Source organism: Puma concolor, chromosome D1 (assembly GCF_028749965.1).
Source record: "Puma concolor isolate L17-30 chromosome D1, mPumCon1.1.hap2, whole genome shotgun sequence".
Taxonomy (NCBI): Eukaryota; Metazoa; Chordata; class Mammalia; order Carnivora; family Felidae; genus Puma; species Puma concolor.
In genome coordinates, this window is record NC_141676.1 from 40,241,116 (window position 1) to 40,264,117 (window position 23,002).

At 48.9% G+C, this 23,002-nt stretch overlaps 1 protein-coding gene across 2 annotated transcripts in view; it reads right to left on the reverse strand.

Annotated features, from left to right (window-relative positions):
* The window catches only part of NAV2 (neuron navigator 2), a 397,887-nt gene that overhangs the window by 102,393 nt on the left and 272,492 nt on the right, over nt 1-23,002 (reverse strand). The window lies entirely within an intron of this gene.

Below are 23,002 nucleotides of genomic sequence, written 5' to 3' on the forward strand. Positions count from 1 at the left end.
CTGGTCTTGGGGATTGGGGTGGTTAGGGAAGGCTTCCCGGAGGAGGTAACATGTAATGTGAGCTCTGAAGAGTAAGAGCCAAGCTGTGGGTGCGATGGGGTAAAGGTGGAGAAAACACTGCACTTAGAGGGAACGGCCTTTGCAAAGGCTATGAAATGAGACAAAAGGCACTTTTCGGGGGAATGGCAAATAGTTCAGTGTGGTTGGAGAGAGGGGGAGAAGGGCCAAGAAATAATGGGGCCAGATCTCACAGTAAAGCCTAGTAACAGAGTTTGAACTTCCCCCCGAGGGAGACTGGGGAGCTCTGATGCATTCACTGCTTCTGGAAAAGCCTCGGGAAGCAGGGATGCAGACCTACCAAAGGAAAATTATCCCAGGTTTGTTTCCCAGTTCAGAAATCTCCCTCTACTGTGTTCATTTTACCTCATTCCTTTGACAACCTCAGCATTTTTCAAATTATGCGGTCTACCCCATGGAAGCCTCTGAACCACACCACTACCTCAGAGCTCAGCTGTGGACGGTCCCACAGTCTCCGTGCAGACACTACCGATCTCAACAAGCACCTACCTCCATGTAATTTACTTTCAATCATCAACCCCAACATCTTAAGCAGGGTTGGCTATCTGGTAAACTGAGGTCACCCCAGACGCGCAGATCTGAAAAGAAAGCTTAGGAGCCACTTGCCTCCGTTCCTTCATTTCAAGGCTGAGTTGAGGAGGAGAGCAAGTACTTTGCATGACGTCTTGGGTGTTAGTGGTAGATTCAAAGTTAGACCTCAGATCTCCAACCCCTGACTCATGCTTTTGTTCTACCTCCTGCCCCCCCCCCCCCCCATCTCTCTCCACTGAGACCGGGGACACCAAATTCCCATCCCAAAGTCAGAGACGTCTCTCACACACCTGTGCAGCCATGCGGGCACATGAAGTCTCATTTGCCAGGAAACACCCAGGAAGGAACGGAAAAGATGGTTGAACAGGATGGAAATGATAAGAAGGGAAGCTAGTTAGAGTGATCTTATCCACTAGAAAAAAAGCAGTAACATCACAGCAGTTGAGGAAAAGAATCAATTCCATTTACACCAAGCGCTTTAAGGTAATGAAAAGTGCTTCCAGCATTACCCTATTTCAAAACATTTATCAGATGCCAGGGAAATTAAGCATGTGCAGGCATACACATTATTCTGTGCAAATGGTTTATCTAGCAAAATAACCAGGGGGAAGAACACATCTGAGGAACTTCAATTTTCAAAGGCCAAGTGGATCAAAGACAAGCAACAGAAAAAGAAATACTAAATTTAGTCGTCCCCCACACTGGATAATTTCTTTTCCAGGTCTGTTGGCTGTTGCATGGCCATGGCAGCGGTGTGAATGAACTTCAACTGAGCCTCTCTCTATCTTTGCCTGAGCCGAGTCCAAAGGGTCAAGCTGAAGGTGCTGATTGCAAGCATGCTTTGCTTGTGTCCCTGAAATATCTGTTGGCTGTTGGCGGGGGGGTGGGGGGTGGAGGGGGGAGATGCGGCAGAGAAAGCTCTGGAAGTTTTTGGACCTCAAGAAGTAGCTGAGGAAAGGATAAGAAAGGTGAGAGAGGGGCGCCTGGGTGGCGCAGTTGGTTAAGCGTCCGACTTCAGCCAGGTCACGATCTCGCGGTCCGTGAGTTCGAGCCCCGCGTCGGGCTCTGGGCTGATGGCTCAGAGCCTGGAGCCTGTTTCCGATTCTGTGTTTCCCTCTCTCTCTGCCCCTCCCCCGTTCATGCTCTGTCTCTCTCTGTCCCAAAAATAAATAAACGTTGAAAAAAAAAAAATTTAAAAAAAAAAAAAAAAAAAGAAAGGTGAGAGAGAAAGAGAGAGAGAAAGACAGATACAGATGAAGACAGACATTTTAGTGAAAATGAAACTTCACCCAAAGAACATTTCAATATAAATTTAAATAAAAGGTTTAGTAGGGGAAAAGCAGAGTGATTGACTTAAGCTTAATATACAGGAGCTGAGAATTCTGAAACCCTTGCGTTCTGCTCCCTTGCCTCCACAAAATAGGGCTCCTGCGTTTAACAGTCTCATAAGACGTGCACAAGGTGTTAAGCATAATGATGTTCTTCTCTCATTTTGAGGACATAAAGTATTTTGACAAATTCTAAACAGCACCGTGAAACGAACGATCCAAGGTGTGGGGCTGGGTGTAGTGGCCGGTTACAGCTGATGCCGGCTGATCTGGGGAGACGGCCCCAGCACAAGTGCCCGCTAGTGACAGTTCCGCCTCCTGGTGCCCACCACTCCGTGCTCCTGTTGGAGCTGCTGTACGTTGGGCTCCCACTCCGGGCTCAACAGAAATACGGACTCCGCCCTACCTTTCAAAGGAGAACTGATTTCTTCAAGGGCTGGCTTTTGTCCTCTAGCCAACCTGTCAAACCTATCTTTCTCCCGATGACCACGGATACACTGCCGGCTAAATTTAGATGATGTGAGCATTTTCGAACCTCTCATTTCACTCCAGACAAGGGCAGATCAAACGTGCCCTTCCCAGATCATGTTTCTCCCGTGAAAATAATACTGCCACCCCAAGCAATGGGGGGAGATGAAGCCAGACCCCAGGGGAACTCCCGGATTCTCTCTTCTTGGCCCTACACCTCCAGGAACAATTCCTGCCACACACCCTGGGTACACGGACAGGGCGGTGAGCCTCATTTTAAAGACTTGTAGGAAAGGAAGTGCCACCCTTTTACGTAGGAACCTAATTCTTCTGTTTCAGAAAGCTCATTGCTACAGAGTCCTTACTGATGCTTTCTGGGAGACGAGAAGAAAATGATCTTCGGAGACCAAGCCTCCAGCCTCAGCCGCACCTCCAAATTATCAAACCTCTTTGTACCTCAGTCCTCTCATCTGTAAAATGAGAGTACCTCATTGGTTATCAAGAGGGCCAAGTGAGCAGATTTCCGTGAAGTGCCTGGCTTGTCCTAAGTACTCCATACATGTCAGCTGCTGTTACTACTGCTAGGACCACTGCTTCTGTTGTTGCTGTTCCTCAGTTTCCCCAGCTGTCTGACCTCAGGCAAGCTCACCTCCCTGAGCCGCACTGTAGTTTCCTGACCTGAACAGTAAAGGTCACACTGACTTTGCAGGAGGAAGTCTTACAGGATGAAATGAGGTCAAATCCTTGGAGCATCTCGCCCACTGCCAGGCACACAGGAAGAGCTCAAAAATGTCAGAAAACCTCTCTTGTTCCAGATGGGAACCATTTCCCCTTGTTCTGTTGTTCGAGAATGACTTAAAAATAGGCGGAACCACTTGGGATTGAAATCATCCACAAACATTTATTCAATTTCTGGTAGGTGATGAGGACTTCCCAGGTCCTGGCTTTTAAGGTTATGCCAGGACAGACAGAGAGGGTCTCTATTGTCAGAGAGCTCAGAGAGTCTAGTGAGAATAAATCAGTAGACATTTCTGTTCCTGCCCTGCCCTGGAGCTGAATCTTCCTTCGGAATAATAGCTACCATTTATTGGGCTTATCACAGGCGGGCCTCAACACCAACTCCACCAAGAAGGGCCTTTATTATCTGCATTAACTGACTCTTCAGTCATTTGGTTTGTAAGCGGCTGAGCTGAGATTTTGTTTTCCCCACCAAATTATTTAGGTAAGAGGCTATTCCAGGGCCTCTGTTCTTAACCACTGCATTATATTGCCTCAGGTTCAAGGTCTTGCATCAAAAGCAGCATGAAAAGAAAAAGAAAGGCAGACGAGAAACTCTGACTCCCCCAAAGCCCATTTGGTGGTTTCTGGAACAAGGGCCATGGCCAGTGCCGGCCAGGATGGGGGCTAGCGCTTGTAATCTGAAAAGCAACCTGGCGGATCTAGATGGATCTTCTTTCAGTACTGCCTTATGTTACACAAAGGCACAGGCAGGGAGAGGGAATTTGTGAGAAAAGCAAGGTCTAGACTCTCAGGGAGGGCGGTTCTGAAAGAATTAACTGTAACCTGATTAGGACATCAAAAGGGCCCAGCATTCAAGCCCAAAGCTTTATGTTCCATTATGCTCCACCATTTCCTCGGTGGCAGCAGGGAGAGTCCCGGCTGCTCTAGCCAGGGCCCCGCCATTTGCAATATGGCCAAGCTCCTAGGGAGGCAGCAAACTCCACAGGAAGGGAAAGGCCGGAACTTCTGTGCCCATTTCACAGAAGGAGAAGCCGAAACACAAAGGTGGCGTGGATTACACTAGAAACGTGGATCCTAAAACTCAAGGTTCTTCTTCAGAACATTTCAGCTGGGTAGGCTCACTCTTTTTTTTTTTTTTTTAAATTTTTTTTTTTTTCAACGTTTATTTATTTTTGGGACAGAGAGAGACAGAGCATGAACGGGGGAGGGGCAGAGAGAGAGGGAGACACAGAATGTGAAACAGGCTCCAGGCTCTGAGCCATCAGCCCAGAGCCCGATGCGGGGCTCGAACTCACGGACCGCGAGATCGTGACCTGGCTGAAGTCGGACGCTTAACCGACTGCGCCACCCAGGCGCCCCAAGGTAGGCTCACTCTTTGACACGCAATACAGACGGAACAAGTTCAGCCTTTCCAGATGCCATGGAGGGGAATGTAGGGCCAGGGTAGGTACAACAGCTGCTGGGAATACCAGGTGAGCTTCTGGATGGCCTACAGGTGTCTCCACCACCGCAGTTCCAAGAGCTCGGGTGTTTCCGAACCAATTCTCAATGATTGCTGGGGTTTGCCAACAAGCAAGTTTTTTCAGCTCACTCAGACTAGATGGAATTCTAGATGTTCTCAAAATTTCCTTAATGCCACACAAGCCCTCCATGCTCTCCAGTGGCCACCAGATATTATTATTAACAATATGCCCAAACCAGAAGCTAATGGAATGGTTGTCTTCCTCACTGAAGAATGGGAGCCCCGGATCCTAGTAATTCAAGATGGCCGGTGGCAAGTGAGGGCTTTGCTCTCATTCCTGGCTCTCAGAGGCTAGTGAGGGTCGGCTTCCCATCCACAGCCCGGGTCTAGCCCTTCTATACCACTAGGAAGAGAGTATGTGCAGGTAGGTGGGCATGAACCTTTCCTACCGGTAGGGCCTGGTGGCCTCCTTCTTGGGAGGCAACAGACAGGAGCAGGTGTGTTTCTTTCACCTGTTGGACTCAAGTGCAGTTAACATAAAGATGGTGACAGTGGGTACAGACAGAATAGGAGAGACAATGTCCTGCATCTTGTACTTGGAGTCACTTTACCCTGGGAATGGCTGGGGGCAAAGTGTAATCATTTGAGATAATGGAGAAGCTTATATTAGAGAGTCAGACAACTGGGTTCTAGTCCTGCTTGCTCTGGGACTCCAGACAAATGACCTAGTCTCTCTGAGTCAGTTACATCATCTAACTAGAGGATGGTAGTGATAGCTTTCCCTTCATAGATGGGCATGCAGATGAAATGGAATATCAATGCAGATCTTGTTTGAATGCAGGCCCATCAATTACTACCTCTATTTCCACAACTACAATATCGAATCTGCCAGGCCGTAATGCATACTAATGCACAGCCCATTTAGAGCACCTAGCACAGGGGAGAGGAGGAGGGCAGTTGTTATTTTCCACTCTCAGTGACCTCAGAACCCTAGCTCTCTCCTCTCTGACCTCCCTCCTGGTTGCATAAATGGATCTGTTGCTTAGGGAAGAAAGCATTTCTCCAGCCTCACTTCCTCCCAGCTCAGAGGACAGCTGCTCCCCCCCCCACCCCCGGTTTACAATCCATTGACAGTGGGACACCCGGGTGTTTGTATAGTGTTTAATCATTAGGAGGTGACCAGCTCTAACACCATGAGCCCCAGCACATCTACAAATAAGTCAGCTATTTGCCTCAGTCCATAAGTGTCTGTTTTCAGGAGGCTTCTCTTGAAGGACACGGGGATAACCCGGGAAGTAGCTTAGAGGTGGGGAGGTTACTTCCGAAGGGCACAGTGGGACGTGGCTACCAGAGGCGAGGCTTTAAGTGCCAGACTGAAGCACCCATCAGCCTGGAAAATACAGTCAGCTTTCGGAGAAGGGACTTCCTCTCCCAGAGATGGAATCCCTAGGCTTTCCTCTTTCCTTCTGTCCCATTTCCCTCCCTGCCAAACCTGGATTGCTCTTTTTCCTCCTCACCACTTACAAATCCCAGTCTTACAAAGACCCACCTAAAAGTCCCCTCTTCCAGGAATCCTTCTCAGTCTACCTAGGCTACAGTGCTCTCATTTTGACCTCTGAACTGGAAAGCAGTGACATTCCCCTGTCTGCACTGCCCTTCCCCTCAGTTGCCCATGACCAGGTCTTTGAGATAAGGGAGAGGGCTTTGGGCTTTGGTATCTGTAAAGAAGGCTCCACTCCAGATCCCTGTGTCCCCACAGCACTAGCACAACACCTCATACATGGTAAGCTTCTGGCAAGTGCCGTGCCAGATGGGTGGGCCGGCCACACCCAAGTCATCTCCATCAGACTTGCATCTGATCCTCACTGAAGACCTACTCTGTGCCAGCCACTCTGCTAAGGGCTGAATCGGTGCTGAGAGTGAGAAAAACAAGGGTGTTCATAATGAAAAACCTGGGGAGACAGGACTCATCTGGCTAAAATTGGAGTTCAGTTCAACAAGTATTGACTGAGGACCTACTATGTGTCAGACACTATATTATTAGGTCCTGAAAACCCTGTGATAAATAAGATAATCCCTGCTTTTAAGCTTCAGAGAAAATGGTGGGGGGAAGGACAAGATTTTGTTAGAAGTTAAAGGATTGCATGGGGTCCTTTGGGAGTGCAAGGAGGGAAACTTACTAAGTCTGAGATGCCCAGCAAGGTGACACTGGAATTGAATGTTGACAGAAGCATGTGTGTCAGCCTGGCAAAGCAGGCTCAGGAGAGGGGATTCTATGGGCAGGGGCACAGCGACTCAGAACACCGTGCAGTATGCTGGAGACAGCTAAGAGTTTGGTGCTGTGGTTTAGGACATGGACAGTGAGAATGGTGTGGCAGCAAAGGCCAAGGCTGGTGGACTTCTGGAGGCTGGCACTCTATCTTGTCTGTGATGTGGGGGCCGCAAAGGATTTTAAGCAGGCGAGGGATGCACAGAGTCGGATCGCTGTGTCTGTGCTGGGGACGGTGTCATGAGTAAGAGGACAGAGGCAATACAGCAGAGGGACTGTGCCAGGAACCACAGAACATGCCAGGAAGCGGGGTGGGGTGGGGAGGAGAGACAGAGAGACAGAGACAGAGAGGCAGCTCTCTGGCTCCAGCTTTAGCAGAGCTCAAATCTGAGATCTGGGAGCTGACCTCAGTGGCACCAGAGTGGCTGAGTCATTAACATGACAAGTGCTGCTTGTGGACAGAGCAGCTCCCCTACAGACTTCCTGCAGGGCCATTCAAGGCCAGGGCTGTATTAGCCACACAGGCTTGCTGGCTTTGCTCTCTACCCCTTTATTCCAGATCATTAAGAGCGCAGCCCTCTGGGAGACTACCTCGGGCCTCTGTTTAAAGCGAGAAGCAAGGACATTTAATGGCCTCAGCTAGACACCCTGCTTGACTCTCCTCTCCCCTCCCCGCCATACCCCCTGCCCGTTCAGCACCCCAGACCCTCCCACGGCAGCTTCACCCCGTCCCACAGCGTGTGTCTTGAAACATAATCAGAGCACGATCCAAGGCCCTCTTCAAATTATGGCTCTGATCTCTACTTCCAAAAGCGAGCGGGAATTATAGCTTGGCGCAGAGAGACGTTCAAATCCACAGGGTCATAAACCCTTTCAAGTTCTGTTTTAAGACCTTTGCTAGGGATTTTCACAGGTTTGCACCTCTGATGTTGTTACATGGCGGTTAGTCTGCTGGTTCCAAAGAGCAGGACCTCCTGCCGGGACGTGGCGTGTGTAATGCTTTGGCTTTTGCCAGTTACCCACTGGGGTCTCAGGCCTTCAATGGCGTCATCTGCCTTTCTCCCGACAGAGTGCCCCAAGGACAGGAGAAGCAGGGGGACCAGGGCTGGGTGAGCAGAATCAAAGAGAAGGGTATGTTGAGGGATGGAGGGGCTGCCGGCAGGTGGCCACAGTGCTGGACCTGAGGCTGAAAGGACCCATGTCTCGTTCCTGGTTCCCCAGTTTAGCTACTGGAACTTTTCTGTGCCTCCCTTTCCTCATCTATGCCATTGGCATGCCAGTCCTTTGCTACGTGAAACCTGCTGCCAGGTGCTGAGGGTGTGGGCTGGGCTCAGCCACTGTGCTGACACCATCCCTGCATGACCCTCACTCGTCCTTCAGCAGCTCTATGAAGTGGGCTCATTAATTTTATTTTTCAGATGAGGACACAGGAGCTCAGGATGGTTAAATTAACTGACGTCTTATATAGCTGAGAAATCACGTAGCTGAAAAGCGGCACAGTCAGGGTCTGAACACGTCGGAGGGTCAAAGGTTTGAAATCATTTTTCCAAATAAGATAGTAGACTGACTCAAACCATTCAGTCTTCCATAGGAGAAGCTCCTGGACACCAACAAACCCATTTTTTTGAAGGCAGGTTGGGGCCATGGTTAACTTATTGCAAAGACTGGATAAGGACTTAGTGGGTTGGTTGGTTCACTATAAGCCTGAGCATCAGATTAATTTTATGAGGCCACGAGTTGTTTACAGCTGCTAATGCCTGATTGGCCAGTGCCTTGTTCTGTTTGGTCAGTGTCATGTTCTGATTGGCCAGTGCCTTGATCTGACTGGGTGGTGCCTTGTTCTGATTGGCCAGTGCCTTGATCTGGTTGGGTGGTGCCTGTATCACATGGTTTTAAATATTTTGCACATTAGCCCTGCATCACAGAGCTGCACAGTCATTCGTCCATTCATGGTCCAGGTAATGAACACCCCTCTGAGCCAGGCACTGTGCTAGGAAGGAGAATAAGCTGCAAACAGAAGTGACCTAGTTACTGTTTTACTGACGCTTACAGTTAAATGGAGAGACATAACATACAAATAAAAAAATCAAGGATGTGATATAGACTGGATCCTCTAAAAGACACTAACAGCTGAGACCTTTGTTAGATCGAATGGTCAGGGGCAGTGTCTCTGAGAGGACGTTGATGTGTCAGTGGAGACCTGAAGGACAGGGTGAGTCAGCCTTGTAAATGGAAGAGGGGTAGGAAGAGGGAGAGGGGTAGGAAGCACATGCCAGGCAGAGGGAAGAGAAAGCTCAAGGGACTGGATGAAGGCATGAGTCATGGAGAGGAAAGGGGGATGAGTTGAGGCCAGAGAGATGGGCAGGGGCTAGAACATGTCCTTGGAGGCCATAGTAAGGAGTCTGGGTTTTATTCTAGGCGTAGTGGGAAGCCACTAAGGTAAAGTTCTAGGCAGGGGACAGAGGGGATGTGATGTGTTCAGAAGATCACAGTGGCTAGACAATGTACATGAAGCTTTCAGAGAACACAATGAGTCCAGGCAGGAGGCCACAGTAGGAGCTCATGAGAGATGAGGGCAGCCTGGATCCATGTGATGGCAGATATGGGGACGGGGGAGAGAGAGAGAAAAAGAACGAAAGAGAGAGAAGGGAATAGAGAAATTTGAGAGATCATTTGGAGGGGTGTGCCCAACACTTGCCAATGGATGCGATGGAAAAGGAGAGGGAATCTAAATTTTCAGTTAAGTCTTACTAATCATTCTTAGGATAATATTAATTAACTAAATATACAGCAAACACCTGCTACTATATATGGAGGCTCTGCAAAGCCTGGGAATGCCAAGGAGAGTAACATAGTCTTCTGGTTCCTCTCTCTTAGTTTAGCAGGAGGCACCACAATCCACATACCATATAAGTATTTTAAAGTAGGTTCTATGCCCAACATGGGGCTCGAACTCATGACCCCAGGATCTAGAGTCGCATGCTGTACTGACTGAGCCAGCCAGGCACCCCAAAGGAGACCATGTTCCAAATGCATGTTACTACCAGAGAGCAAAGCATAGGTGACAGGGAGACCCTGGGTGGATGAGAGATGCCTAGAGGACCCTGTCTGGGTTTATGGGATAATGGGGAGAGGGCAGGGAGGCTTCCCAGGGAAGGCTGGAGCCAGTCCTGAAGCATGAGCGGAAGGTTACTTGGTAGGAAGCCGGAAGGTTATTCTTGATTATTCAAAGAGAGAGCTGGATACATGGACCAACTGTCATTGGCACACCCCACACCCACCCACCCTTTCAGAGACAGGCATCATGATGTCCTGAAGAGAATATTAGCTTTGAAGTCAGACAGACGGGGGCCACTCACTGGCTGTGTGCCCCTGGGCCAGTCACTTCGACTCACTGACCCAGGACTCCTCATCTGTGAAACGGGAATGACGCCTGTCCTGTGGGGTCCTTTGGCACATTCAAGCAAATATGCACACCATCTGAGAGAATACCTGGAACACGCTGGGTGCTCAAGAAGTGAGAGCTGTTGCTGCTAACGAGACTCAGAGCACAGACTGCAAACTGCTGAGCCCCGTGCGTGCATTTAGGCAGCCTCCCAAGGAACCTCTGTCCCTAGCGCTCCCAGAGCCTCATGAGTTGCTTCCATCCTGACAGCGGAGAAATGGATCCTTTCTCCCCACAGGAACTCCTGTGGTCCGAGGCAGAAGGTCCCAGAGTCCACCCTCCTCTGTCCACACGGTGCTCAGCCAGCGAAGCAAGCTCTGGCTGACTGGAGGACACCCCAAGTGGCTCCTGTTCTTGCCTCCAGTCTACCTGAGCACCCTGCAAAAGGTGACACGGCAGATTCATCCCATGCCCTGTGGGTCCACTGCACATCTGCATCTACTATGTGCTCGTGGGTTACCCCCAATGCACGTCACGACAGCCCAAAGCAGCGGCCAGCAAGTTTTTTCAAGCCTCATGTTGCCCCTGGTAGTGTTGTGAGTCCCTGTCCCCAAATCTCAGGGTTAAGCTGAGGGAGAGGTGCGGCTTTGAGCCCACCAAGCCATGAAACCACCTCATTTCCCTCAGTCCCCGTTTAATCTCCTCCACACAAGCCCGCGACATCCCTCAACATGTCAGAGTCTCTCTTCAGCTCTCATTTCAGGCAATGTGACAGGGCCGAGCATCACAGATTAATGAGGGAGAGAAATCAAAGTGCGCCGTGGACAAGGGGAAACAACAGGGCCGCGGGGGAGCAGACACAGCCGGCCCCCTCTCCCTGTAGCACTGAGACCCGGGGTCTCAGGAGGCCTGGGAGTAGCCTTCTCCCTGGGAGAAGGCGGTGGACGGCAGACCCAAAGGTCCAGGGGTCCACTATGACAAAGGCAACTCTGAAGACGGCTGGAGGTTCAGACACCGAAGTCATTCAATGTTCTTCAGAGGAAAACGATATGCTCACGGCTTCAGGCGTCCCTAAAATCCTCCCAAGTAAGGGACAGAGTTCCCTCAGCAAGAGCAGAGGCTGGCATGACGCTGAGCTACCCCCTGGGCTCTCCTTTCACGGAGCCGCCAGATGGGCACAACGAGACCTGGGGAAAGGACCGTCTTAAAGGTCAGCAGTTCAGAGGCTGTCCCCTTTGCGAGTCTCTAAATCGGTGCTAGGCACCAGGAAGACGCCCAGCAAGTACCTGTGCAGCCCCACGTAAATTTCACCTTCAGGAGGGCTGGAAACTGAACTGTTGAACAAAGGAAGAGGTAAACACAATGGTTTTGTGCCCAGAGAGTCCCGAGTTCGAATCCTGACTTGGCCCTGCACAGCACTGTGGCTTTGGCGAAGGAATGTCACCTTTCGGAGCCTGATGGCTCATACGGAAAACCCACGGTCTTCTTGTGTGAACCCACTCCACATGCTGTTCTGCCCTTCAGGACTCCAGTGTATCTTGCAAAGCCTGACAACTGGATGAAAAGTCACAGCATAGGGAAGTCCTTCCAAATTCCTGACAACGCCTGTTCCCAAGGCGGGCTGTCCCCTCTCTGCATAGGCAGCTCCCACTCTTTGTGCTGATTTAGGGAGCAATGTACATCCAAGTCTAACTAAATCCTGAGTCAAAACACCCACCCAAATAAACACAATTTGCTGCTTATCAGTCACTTGGAATTTTATCTCGATGAAAATAAGACTATAGTCCCATGAGCTGCAACTCCTAATGTAATTTTGGTGAAGCTCCAAGTTAGAGCAAAATCCACTGCAATGTATGACTGCAGAATCCCTCCAAAGCATCGGGAAGGTCCACGGTGCCATGACTCATCCACAGCTCTGTCCATCCCACAGTTCCCCTTTGCATGATTTCATCCTGGGCCTTCTATTTGGGGGCCTTCCCCTGCATTCACCATCAGCAATAGCTTAGAACAGGCTTGGCTTTGAAGAGCAGTGAGGACAGAGGCTTTCTCTCTTCTGGAAGGGGTCTGCTAGCAGAAGGGGGCGGTGCTCAGCCCACTGGATCTGCATACACCAGAGGCCTTGGGAAAGAACCACACTCTTAACTGACACACCATCACACAATGACACCTGTCATCATGACTATCGGAGATGAAAAGGTCCTGGGGTCCCTGCCCTGTGCGGATGAGCTACACTCATGAGTCATTCTGCGAACTTGGCCCTTAAGTGACAAACACGAGCAATGACTCAGGAGCTTGGGGGCCTTAGAATCAGCCGGTCTGAGTGCACATGAAAAACTGGAGGACACAAGGCGCCTGGGTGGCTCAGTCGGTTAACCAACCGACTCTTTGATTTTGGCTTAGATCATGATCTCACCGTTTGTCAATTTGCGACCCACATTGGGCTCTGCACGGTCACAATGTGGGACTGGGATCCCCTCTCTCTCCCTCTCTCTGCCCCTCCTGTGCGTTCTCTCAATTTTTAATATTTATTCCTGAGAGAGAGCAAGCAAGTGAGCAGGGGAGGGCAGAGAAAGAGAGGGAGACACAGAATCTGAAGCAGGCTCTAGGCTGCCAGCTGTTAGCACGGGCCCGACACAGGGCTTGAACTCATGAATGGCGAGATCATGACCTGAGCCGAAGTCGGACACGTAGCCGACTGAGCCACCCGGGCGCCCCAAGAGTTACTCTTGAGTTCATCCTTTCCAAATTCACACTGAGATGTCACCCTGTTTGCTAAAGCCTGGAAGACAGACTGGTCACTGGGCCACTAACAGTCTCCCTGGGCCTCAGTTTCCCTTGGCAAAGGGAGAGGGCTGCAACAGGTGACTCCAAAGGTCTCCTTCCCCACCAGCTTTGCTCTGTAACCTTCTATTCCATACGGACTGGCCTGGGAGAGGCAGTCTGGGGAAAACACATTTACGTGCAAGGTAACCTTGAATAAAAACCCTGGGCTGGCACAGCTGTCCAGCATGACACAAGTCTAAAGGTTATACTGTAACCAGGGACATTTCACAGGCAGGTGTAAGGGCTGCCTTATCCACAGGGCTTATTTCCATCAGCTCTTCCATTTCAGTAACAGAAGTCAAGGCTATGGTGCTCTTAAAAAATGACCAAGGACATTAAAGGAAATAAAAAGAAAATCTCAAACAGATGAGATAAGCAGGCCTATTTTGACACTTGGGTAATGTTTCTGCAGGATCTTTCAAATCATCACTGGCAGGAAAAGAGCCTTCCCCTACGTTTTACTATGATAACAAGTTTAGAACGACATTTAACCCCCAGGGATACTCCTGGTCCTTTCTGCTCCCGTGCCACATGGTGGAAGTCTCTATGGCCCTGGGCAAAGTGCATTATGATGGCTTATTTGGCTTCTAACCCCTCTATTTGATTGCAAGCTTTTTTTTTTTTTAAATGTTTATTTATTTTCGAGAGAGAGAGAGAGAGAGACAGAGCATGAGCAGGGGAGGGGCAGAGACAGAGGGAGACACAAAATCCGAAACAGGCTCCAGGCTGAGCTGTCAGCACAGAGCCCAACGCGGGGCTCGAACTCATGAGGCAGGAGACAATGACCTGAGCCGAAGTTGGACACCCAATGGACTGAGCCACCCAGGCGCCCCTGACTGCAAGCTTCCTGACAGCAGGGAACAGGGACCATGTCCCACTCATCCCTGGATCCCCAGGGCGTAGTACATAGTAGGTACTCAGTAAATATTAAATAACCCCATAAGCATTTCCCATAAGCTGTCACATATCAAAACACAGTCCAAATACTTTGTTGAAACGCAGCTGACCCATAGCATTGCTTACAATGCCTTTTCTAACTCAGTTATCACACTCCTCAGCCATTTCCTCCCTCTTCCCAGCCCAGAGGAGCTACCAAAGACCATCAGTCAGACTGGCGGCACAGTGCCTGACGATGCAGAGGTACCAAATACATGATGGACTGCATGATACAGAATTGGTTCAATAATGGGGAGGGGGTGGTAGGAAGCCAGGGCAGTCACCTGCAGGTAATAAAACAATGACAGTCACTAGTATCGTTCACCATATATTTTCTATTCTCACAGGCATGTATGTGGTAGAATTGTACTCGCATTCACGTTTGAAGCGTAGCCACATGACTTCCTTCAGCCAACAACCAATCAGTGGAAGTCATATGGGCCATGTCTGGGCAGAAGTTTAAGAGATGGCACATGGCTCACCACACTCTCCTCCTCCTGGCCATGGTTTGCCAGTGCTTTATATGGTCAGGACTCTGGCACCCTGGGTCCTGAGTGAAAATGATGTACAACACGGCCTCTTACTGAGCTGCAGTGAACTGGGTGTTTTGGAGTTGTTTGTCACACAGCACAGACGATCCCATCCTGACTGATGCAAAGACTTGCCCAGGTACCTGGATTAAAACACACGATGCCATTTTATGCTGCAGGGCACAGATGTAGTCAGATTTTCGGCTTGGGGTTGGGGGCTAAGCTTTGGGTTGCTAAGGGAGTAAGCACAGAAAAAGGTGCCCCATTTTGGCTTCTCTCTTTGACCTCGCGTGCCTGCTTTCATATTACTATATGTCTTCTCAAACTCTGAACCACCATCAAGTCTAAAAACTACCCGTACACAACTACTGAAAAGGCACTAGCTTTGGGAAGTGTACTTTGGAGGAGTGGTTGTGCGCCCCACCCCCACGTGCACACACACTCAGCTGTGCTTCTGCTCGCATGTGACCTGGGACACAGTTACGACGTCAGGCAGCAGTGACGACTGAAAGATTCTCCTGGGGCCACGATGCTGCCTTATTCTTTTCTTTTTCTTTTTTTTTTTTTAAGTGAAAACACGGCACGCACATGAAATGATACTCCACAGACTATTCATTCTCTTCTCTGCACAACCCCTCTGGGAGAATTCCTTTGTGGCTTAAAGTGCAGATGGTTTGCTTCCTGTCAGCACCACCCTCCTGTTCAGCACAGGTGGCCCCTGCCCACCCATTCCACAAGAAGCAGCGCTTCCTTGAAAAGGAAGCCAGTGGTACCAGCAGCAAAGAGGCCCTTGGGAAAAGCCAATGCAGTAATTACTACCCTGTTACCACGGAAATAGAGATTTGCCTCTAAGGCTCCTTTTATGAGCTTGAAGATGAATTCGACTCTCACTCTCTCCCACTTTGTCTCCCTTGCTGTCCACAAGCAGGAGAGAAGGGGGAGAGGGACTGAAAGGATCATGGATGCTGGGTGCTGTGCTAGAGGCATCTTCTTGTCCCAAAAATAGGAGCATAAGCCTTGAATGCAGAACTAAGAAAATGCCCAGGGGCACTAGTAGGTGTTAACCGGCAGTCAAAAGGGGGAAGCAAGGAGAATGAGAGAGGGAAGAAAGGGGGTGGGAGATGGAGAAGGGGAGAGGGAGAAAGAGAGAGAGAGAGAGAGAGAGAGAGAGAGAGAGAGAGAGATCAGCTGATGGACCCAAGCAAGGAGAGATGAACGCAGACTAGGATGGGCAAAGTCACAAGGGAGGAGAAAGCAAGTTGAAGTTCACTCCACTTAAGCTGGTAGGAAGCTCAGTGCTGAGGCACCGCTAAAATGTGCCACCACGTAGGATCTTCTGGTGAGTTTATCTGTATTCTCAATTCTCTCCCTCTTCTACATGTCCTACTCTAACTTACATCCCCAGCCCACGGTCCTCATGCTTCACTGCCTTAATTTACAACCCTTCTATTTCATGTAGTTATTCTAAGCTGTTGTGGAAAGAAGAGGGCTTAATTACGTTAATTAATATAAAGAAAAGAGAATCACAAAGAGGCAGAGCCCAGAGTGCTCCGAACGGCTTGTAGGACTGAGGAGTATCCGAGTATTTATCTTTGCTCAGTACTTTACAAAACGCTTTTACCACCTCCATCTCGTGTACTCAGGACAACGGTCCTGGGACACATGTATGAGCGCTGTCCTCATGTTAGAGACAAACCCCCAAAACACAGAGAGTTAAGGAACTTGCCTGAAAGTGAAGACTGGAACCTGGGTCTCCTTACAGCCAACCCTGCCTCTTCCCTTCACTCCACAGCTGCCTTTTTAAAAAAATGTTTATTTATTTGAGAGAGAGAGTATGTGTGCACACGTGAGTGGGCAGGGGAAGAGAGAGAGGGAGAGGGAGAATCCCAAGCAGGCTCCACGCTGTCAGTGAGAAGTCCGACATGGGGCTTGAACCCACAAACCATGAGACCGTGACCTGAGCCAAAATCAAGAGTCGGACGCTCAACCAACCGAGCCACCCAGACGCCGCCATGGCTGCCTTCTGAAATATGACTAGGTGGTTTATCTGAGTGCTGTCCAAAAATACCTTCCACAATGATGGAAATGTTCCGTCTACATTGTCCAGTAGGGAAGCCAGGAACCACATGGGACCTGCGAGCACCTGAAACGCGTGGCTAGTGCGACTAAGAAACCCACCTTTCAATTTCTGTTAATTTTACGTTCCGATGGCCACATTTCATTAGTGGCTCTTCTACTGGGCAGTGACGATCTATATTCTCTCACTCCCACCACATGACTGTAAGGGAAACGGGGTTCAGCTACTGACACCTAGAGATGGCATGAGGTGGGATTAACAGTAAGAGAAGGAAAACTCCCCTGTGCCTTTCCTGGTGTTGGTGAGGAACTCGCAGCGCAGGGCAGACCCAGAAGGGGGCAGTGAGTGAGGAGGGAGGAAGGGTTGGGGGAGCTCCTTAAATCATGGCCCGGCCACGGAGGCCCACTGCCCTCTACGCTCTGGGCAGAGAGACTCCAGCAGTGGTTCAGGGACCACTGAGTGGTTAGTCAGGACCAGGAAAGAGAATTTTTCAGATGACTGCAGGCTCTCTGCAGACTCTGGGGAGGGGTGGGGGGTGGGGGTTCCTGGATGTCCTGGATCACGAAAGGGAAGCACCAGCCCTCACTTGGGGAGGTTCCTCCCCTAGCCAACCATACAAGTGTGCAAGAGGTCAGATTTAAAAAATGAGCACCACTAGTCTAAACCCACAGGAGGCCACAGAGTAACCGGCTTATTCTGTGTAAGAAAGGGCCTTTTCCTTGAGGTCTGAGAGCAGTGATGGAAAAGGGGGTGAGGGCAAGCCCACCTGCAGTGTCCAGGTGCCAATAGTCTGGGATGGGGGGAGGGGAGAGGAGTCATAAAATATCCCCTTGTCCCTCTTAAGGCAAATTGTTTTGCACTCTTCCTCGAGGAGGTCCAGGTGCTTGCATTTTCAGTGACTAGGGGCTCATTTAAAGATATGATACCAGGGGGCACCTGGGTGGCTCAGTCGCTTAACTGTCAAGACTCTTGGTTTCCGCTCAGGTCATGATCCTGTTTCATGAGTTCGAGCCCCGTGCTGGGCTCTGTGCTGACAGCACAGAGCCTGCTTGGGATTCTCTCTCTCTCTCTCTCTCTCTCTCTCTCTCTCCCCCACCCCTCCCCCCCTTTCAACATAAACAAACATGAAAAATAAATAAATAAATAAATAAATAAATAAATAAAGAGAGGACACCAGGATAAGGGCCCGGAACAAGGGAATCCAAGAATCTCTGCACCAAGGGCTCCCTGAAGAGGCAGTAATGTTAAGTGGTTAGAGCACCTGGGAGGGTCTGGAGGGCCTGGCTTTCCATCCAGCCTGGACACCTGTTAGGGGTGTATGTGACCTTCAGCACATTTACTGACGCTCTCAGGGCACCACTGCTGCAAGTCTATGAAACTGGGATCATACCGCCCCTCAAAGGCTCAGAGTTAGGAGGAAAGGACATCATGCATGTCAGGTGCTTGATATAGGGATCCATCGGGAAATGGCGACTATTACTGTTTTTATTGCCACCTGGTAAGGGACTGTATTAGTTTTGTATTGCTGCCGTAAAAAATTATTATAAACATGGTGTCAAAAACAACAAAAATGGGAGCACCTGAGTGGCTCAGTTGGTTAAGCGTCTGACTCTCGGTTTCGGCTCAGGTCATGACCTCATGCTTTCATGGGTTCAAGCCGTGCAGACCCTGCTTGAGATTCTCTTTCTCTCTCCCTCTTTCCCTGCCCCTCCCCTGCTTGTGCTGTCTCTCTCTCTCTCAAAATAAATAAACTTTAAAAACAATTTTAAAAAACCACACAACAAAAACGTACTATCTTACAATTTTGTAAGGCAGGAGTCCAAGTGGAGTCCTGTGGACCGAAAGCAATGGGTGTTGGTAGGGCTGCACTCACTTGAGAGGCTCTAGGAGAATGTCTGTTCCTTGCCTTTGCCCTTAGAGACGCCACGGGCACTCCTTGGCTGTAGCCCCTTCGGCGGTCTTCAGAGCCAGCAAGGACAAGTGGGGTCCCTCTTACATCTCCTTGTTCTGCCTCCTCTCCCGCCCACCTCTTCCACTTTTAAGGACCTGTGATCATGCTGGGCCTGCTACGATGATCCAGGGTAATCCCTCTACCTAAACATCTGCTGATAAACAACTGTAACTCCTCCTGGCCATGCGGTGTAACATATCCACAGGTTCTGGGGACTAGGCTGTGGACACCATGGGACCATTACCTGGTCTACGTGGGCTTGGAAGGGAGGGCAAGGGAGTGGTTCCCACTGGGATTCCTCTCATCTGCATACCCCAGCAGGGGCTGTAACTAAGAAATACCTGAGTTGGGGACCTACCACCTGATAAGGGGTCCCACCGATTCCATCAGCTGGCTGGGGACCTTTGGCCTGGGTTAAACTCCTCTCTGCAGGTCAGGCCTGAACCTGTGAATACACGATTTGGTGCCAGGAGGCCGCCCTGTTCTACACAAATCACAAAGCTCAGCGGTGCCCTAGGGCTCTTGGAGATCTTGTGACATAACCGGTGAGAAGGAAGGCTCGGCTTGGCAGGCTGGTCAAATACCAGGTTGCATAGTTACGTCCTCACACCGTGGGACTCTCAATTCAAGCTGAAACTGGGACAGCTCTGAGCACCAAGGTCAGGGCCCTAAATGCAGACGGTCAAGTCTGTACGATGACTGTGACTCCTAACGGAAAGTGCAATCTCAATAGCGAAAACATTCACAATTTGGAGGGGAATGAAAACCTTGTAAAGGAGGAATAAAAATGGCTTTTTCTTCCTGCTTGGTTTCTTGGCGTGACATCAGAGGGCAATTGTCATTTTGTGCAAGTCTCAGGCGGACATGTTACCACGCAAGCATTCGTGTTTTGCTATTTTTATTACTCGTTAATAAAAACCAGTGGAGTTCAATAAACATTCTAATGGTTTGGAAGAAAGTTACCAAGTAATTCCGTAGCCCCCCCGATCTAAATGTGCACAAACAGCCTGGTTCCTCAGTGACACTTGTATGACTGGGGGATGCCATTTAGAAGCCTCTAACTGCGTCAGCCCACTGCACACAACAGCATGACAGTGATGACAGAAAAGGCCACGAGCACAGCAATTGTTTCAGAGGGACGAAGAAATGTTCTTGGGGATGGAAACTTTCCAGAGCTGAGCTTTAAGCTATGAAAGCACCCAACTTGCGGGAGTGTGAGAACTTTTGATGGGTTCTGAGGGGACAGCATGCAGGAACCGACGGGAGTTCAACAAACCATCTGACTGTCTGCGACACTGGTCTCTGGGCTCTCTGTGTTGTATTTTTTCTTCCTCCCAGGCTGCCAACCCAGAGGCCTCCATGCCCAACTTTTCTTTATTTGTCTGCTATCTGGGGCCCGTGACTTGTAACAAGCTGCCTCCATTTGTCCCTTTTGATCCTGCTCCCTCAGCCGGCTGGCTCTAGTTTGCTGGAAGTCGCTACTGATGACTATCAGGTAAAAGCTGGAGCCCAGGGGTGGTAACCCCAAAGAGTGACAGGAGATCAAGGGCAGACGTGGCACTGTGGATTTATTATCATCATTCATTATTACTCAGAAGCCAGCTGCTGACATACAAGACTCACAGACCGACATGGCCCCTATCTCCCAGGCTCCGAAGGTACACATTCCTATCGGTTACTTTTAATAGCCCTGAAGATACCCAAGCCACATCCTGTTGCAAACAGCCACGGTCTGTCTGGTAGGTCAGCATCTTTTGGGGCCTTACCCTGGAATAGCTGTTCTCCACAGCCGAGCTGCTGTGGTTAATGATTTTCCTATTGGTGCGGTGAGGTGATCTGTCCGTCTTGGGCACTTCTTCCCTTGGCTGAGGTCTGATCGCTCAGTACTTTCCTATTTCCTTTGTGGAACTCGTGTAGTCTGCTGCCTATGCATGAATCCTTAAGAAGTGGGCTTTTTTCCTTTTTTTTTTTTTTTTTAGTAGGCTTCATGCCCAGCGTGGAGCCCAAAGTGGGGCTTGAACCCACAACCCTGAGATCAAGACCTGAGCTGAGATCAAGAGTTGGATGCTTAACTGACTGAGCCACCCAGGTGCCCCTGAGCTGTCTCTTTTAAAAAGAACTTCCTGGGAATACCTCTGCTCTGGGAACTTCTTTTTTCAGGTTAAAAGGGAAGAATTCTGGAAAGGTGTTGCCTTTTTTGTCTATATTTTTTCACTTGTCTAATTTAAATAATGTAAAGAACATATTTCTTATTTAAAGGACTACCTAGTCTGCAGTCATTTGCATACTACTTTAAAAAAAAATCTGCACACCATCTGTGATATCTTCTTTGATATTTCACATTCAGTTGTCTCACACCTACACTATTCTTTACCCTAAACAATATTTGTAAAATCTTGGGTTTGATGCACTAGTTATAATTTTTTTAAACATTACAATTAAAGTGTAATTGTTGAAAATAAATATCTCCCTGTCTACTATCTAAAATTATTTCCTATAACACTAATGTTAGTCTCCCACTTTGGGAAACACTCAGGTAGGATATAGTTTTTGGAAGAGACGTACATGAAGAACTTTAGAGCAACAAATCTACTATTATTTCAACTTAGCCAAACTGAAGCATTTACGTGGTCAACTTTAGAATCAAAGAAATTTAACATATTTGAGAACAACCTAAAATATCTCACTGCCCCCAGGTCCAAACTTACATGAAATAGGAAATTTAGAAGCATTATTAAATCCTACTTTTTTTTTTTTTAAAGTTTTTTTTTTTTAAACGTTTATTTACTTTTGAGACAGAGAGAGATAGAGAGAGACAGAGCATGAATGGGGGAGGGTCAGAGAGAGAGAGGGAGACACAGAATCTAAAACAGGCTCCAGGCTCTGAGCTGTCAGCACAGAGCCCGATGCGGGGCTCAAACTCACGAACCGTGAGATCATGACCTGAGCCAAAGTTGGACGCTTAACCGACTGAGCCACCCAGGCGCCCCTATTAAATCCTACTTTTAAAAAAATCCATCTGAATTCTTTTTCTTTCTTCTTTCTTTCTTTCTTTCTTTCTTTCTTTCTTTCTTTCTTTCTTTCTTTCTTTCTTTCTTTCTTTCTTTTTCTCTTTAACGTTTATTTTTGAGAGAGAAAAAGAGAGAGCGCGCACGTGAGCAGGGAAGGGGCAGAGAGAGAGGAGGACAGAGGATCTACAGTGGGCTCTGCACTGACAGCAGACAGCCCGATGTGGGGCTTGAACTCACAAACTGTAAGATGATGACCGGAGCCAAAGTCGGACACTTAACCGACTGAGCCACCCAGGCGCCCCTGAAATCTTTCTTTAAAAGTTGGTCAGTTATTCATTTGGTCTTAAGTGATCACATCTGAGCAGTCCAGTCTGGGGAGAACCAGAAGACACTGTGGTCCAACTGGTCCCATCACACAGGTTAAACTAGAACAACATGACAAACACCATCCAGCTTTCTAGCCCCCACTGCAATCATCTACCTCCAAAAGCAGAAAAGAGCTCAGCTGTGATCTATAATAATTCCATTAACCCTGCAATGAAGCATTAAATTAAACTGCCTAGGCACAGATTCTTCTTTTGCTACAAGGGAAAATGTACCTTGTAAAGCCTGAATTTCACTCTCATAGATTTACTAACCAGATACATGTTTACAGGAAAAGACCAATCACCACAATAACTGGGTAAATTGTGAAATCTCCAGTGGGGGTGTTACAGCAGCTGATTTTCTCCCTGATAGTATTGCCTCCAAAGATTTTAGTTACAGAGCATTTTAGCCTTAGAAAGAGCAGTTCTCAAAAGGTCCACCTTTCTATGGAATTTTCAAACCAATACTTTTAAATGAATTAATTACAGGAACAAAGCTGACCTGAACTGGCACTGTGGTGAAAAGCCTTTGTCATGTGGGTATAAATCACCAGCCTGGACACCGGGGAGGACTCTGAGAAGGACATATTCAAGTTAGTGGCAGAGCCTGGGCCAGATCCCAAGTTCCTGACAACGAATTCAGTGTTCTCCACCGGAGCCCAGGCTTCTGAGCCTTCCCGGAGAGAAGATGAAGATTCCTCTTGAGCAAATGCCATTCCTGGGGGTAACTTCAGCCTCTCTTTCCTTACTGTGCTGCCCTATTTCTCTGAAGCCAGAGAATCACAGACGTCACTTAGCTCTTTGTAAAAAGTATGTCCGGCAAAGAGAATAGCAAGAAACCAGGTCTGTGCTACGAATATGTGGCTTTCTGGCACATGAGGATTAACACCCAAAAGTGTAAGGTGACTCCAAGCCCACACATCTAAATTCCACGTTCTGTGTCCTCACCCCACATGAAAGATGTCAAGCAAGCCAGTAAAATCCTTCAACAGTCAGATCACCAAAAGGTATTGAAATCAAATACAGCACATCAGAGCTGCAAGGGAT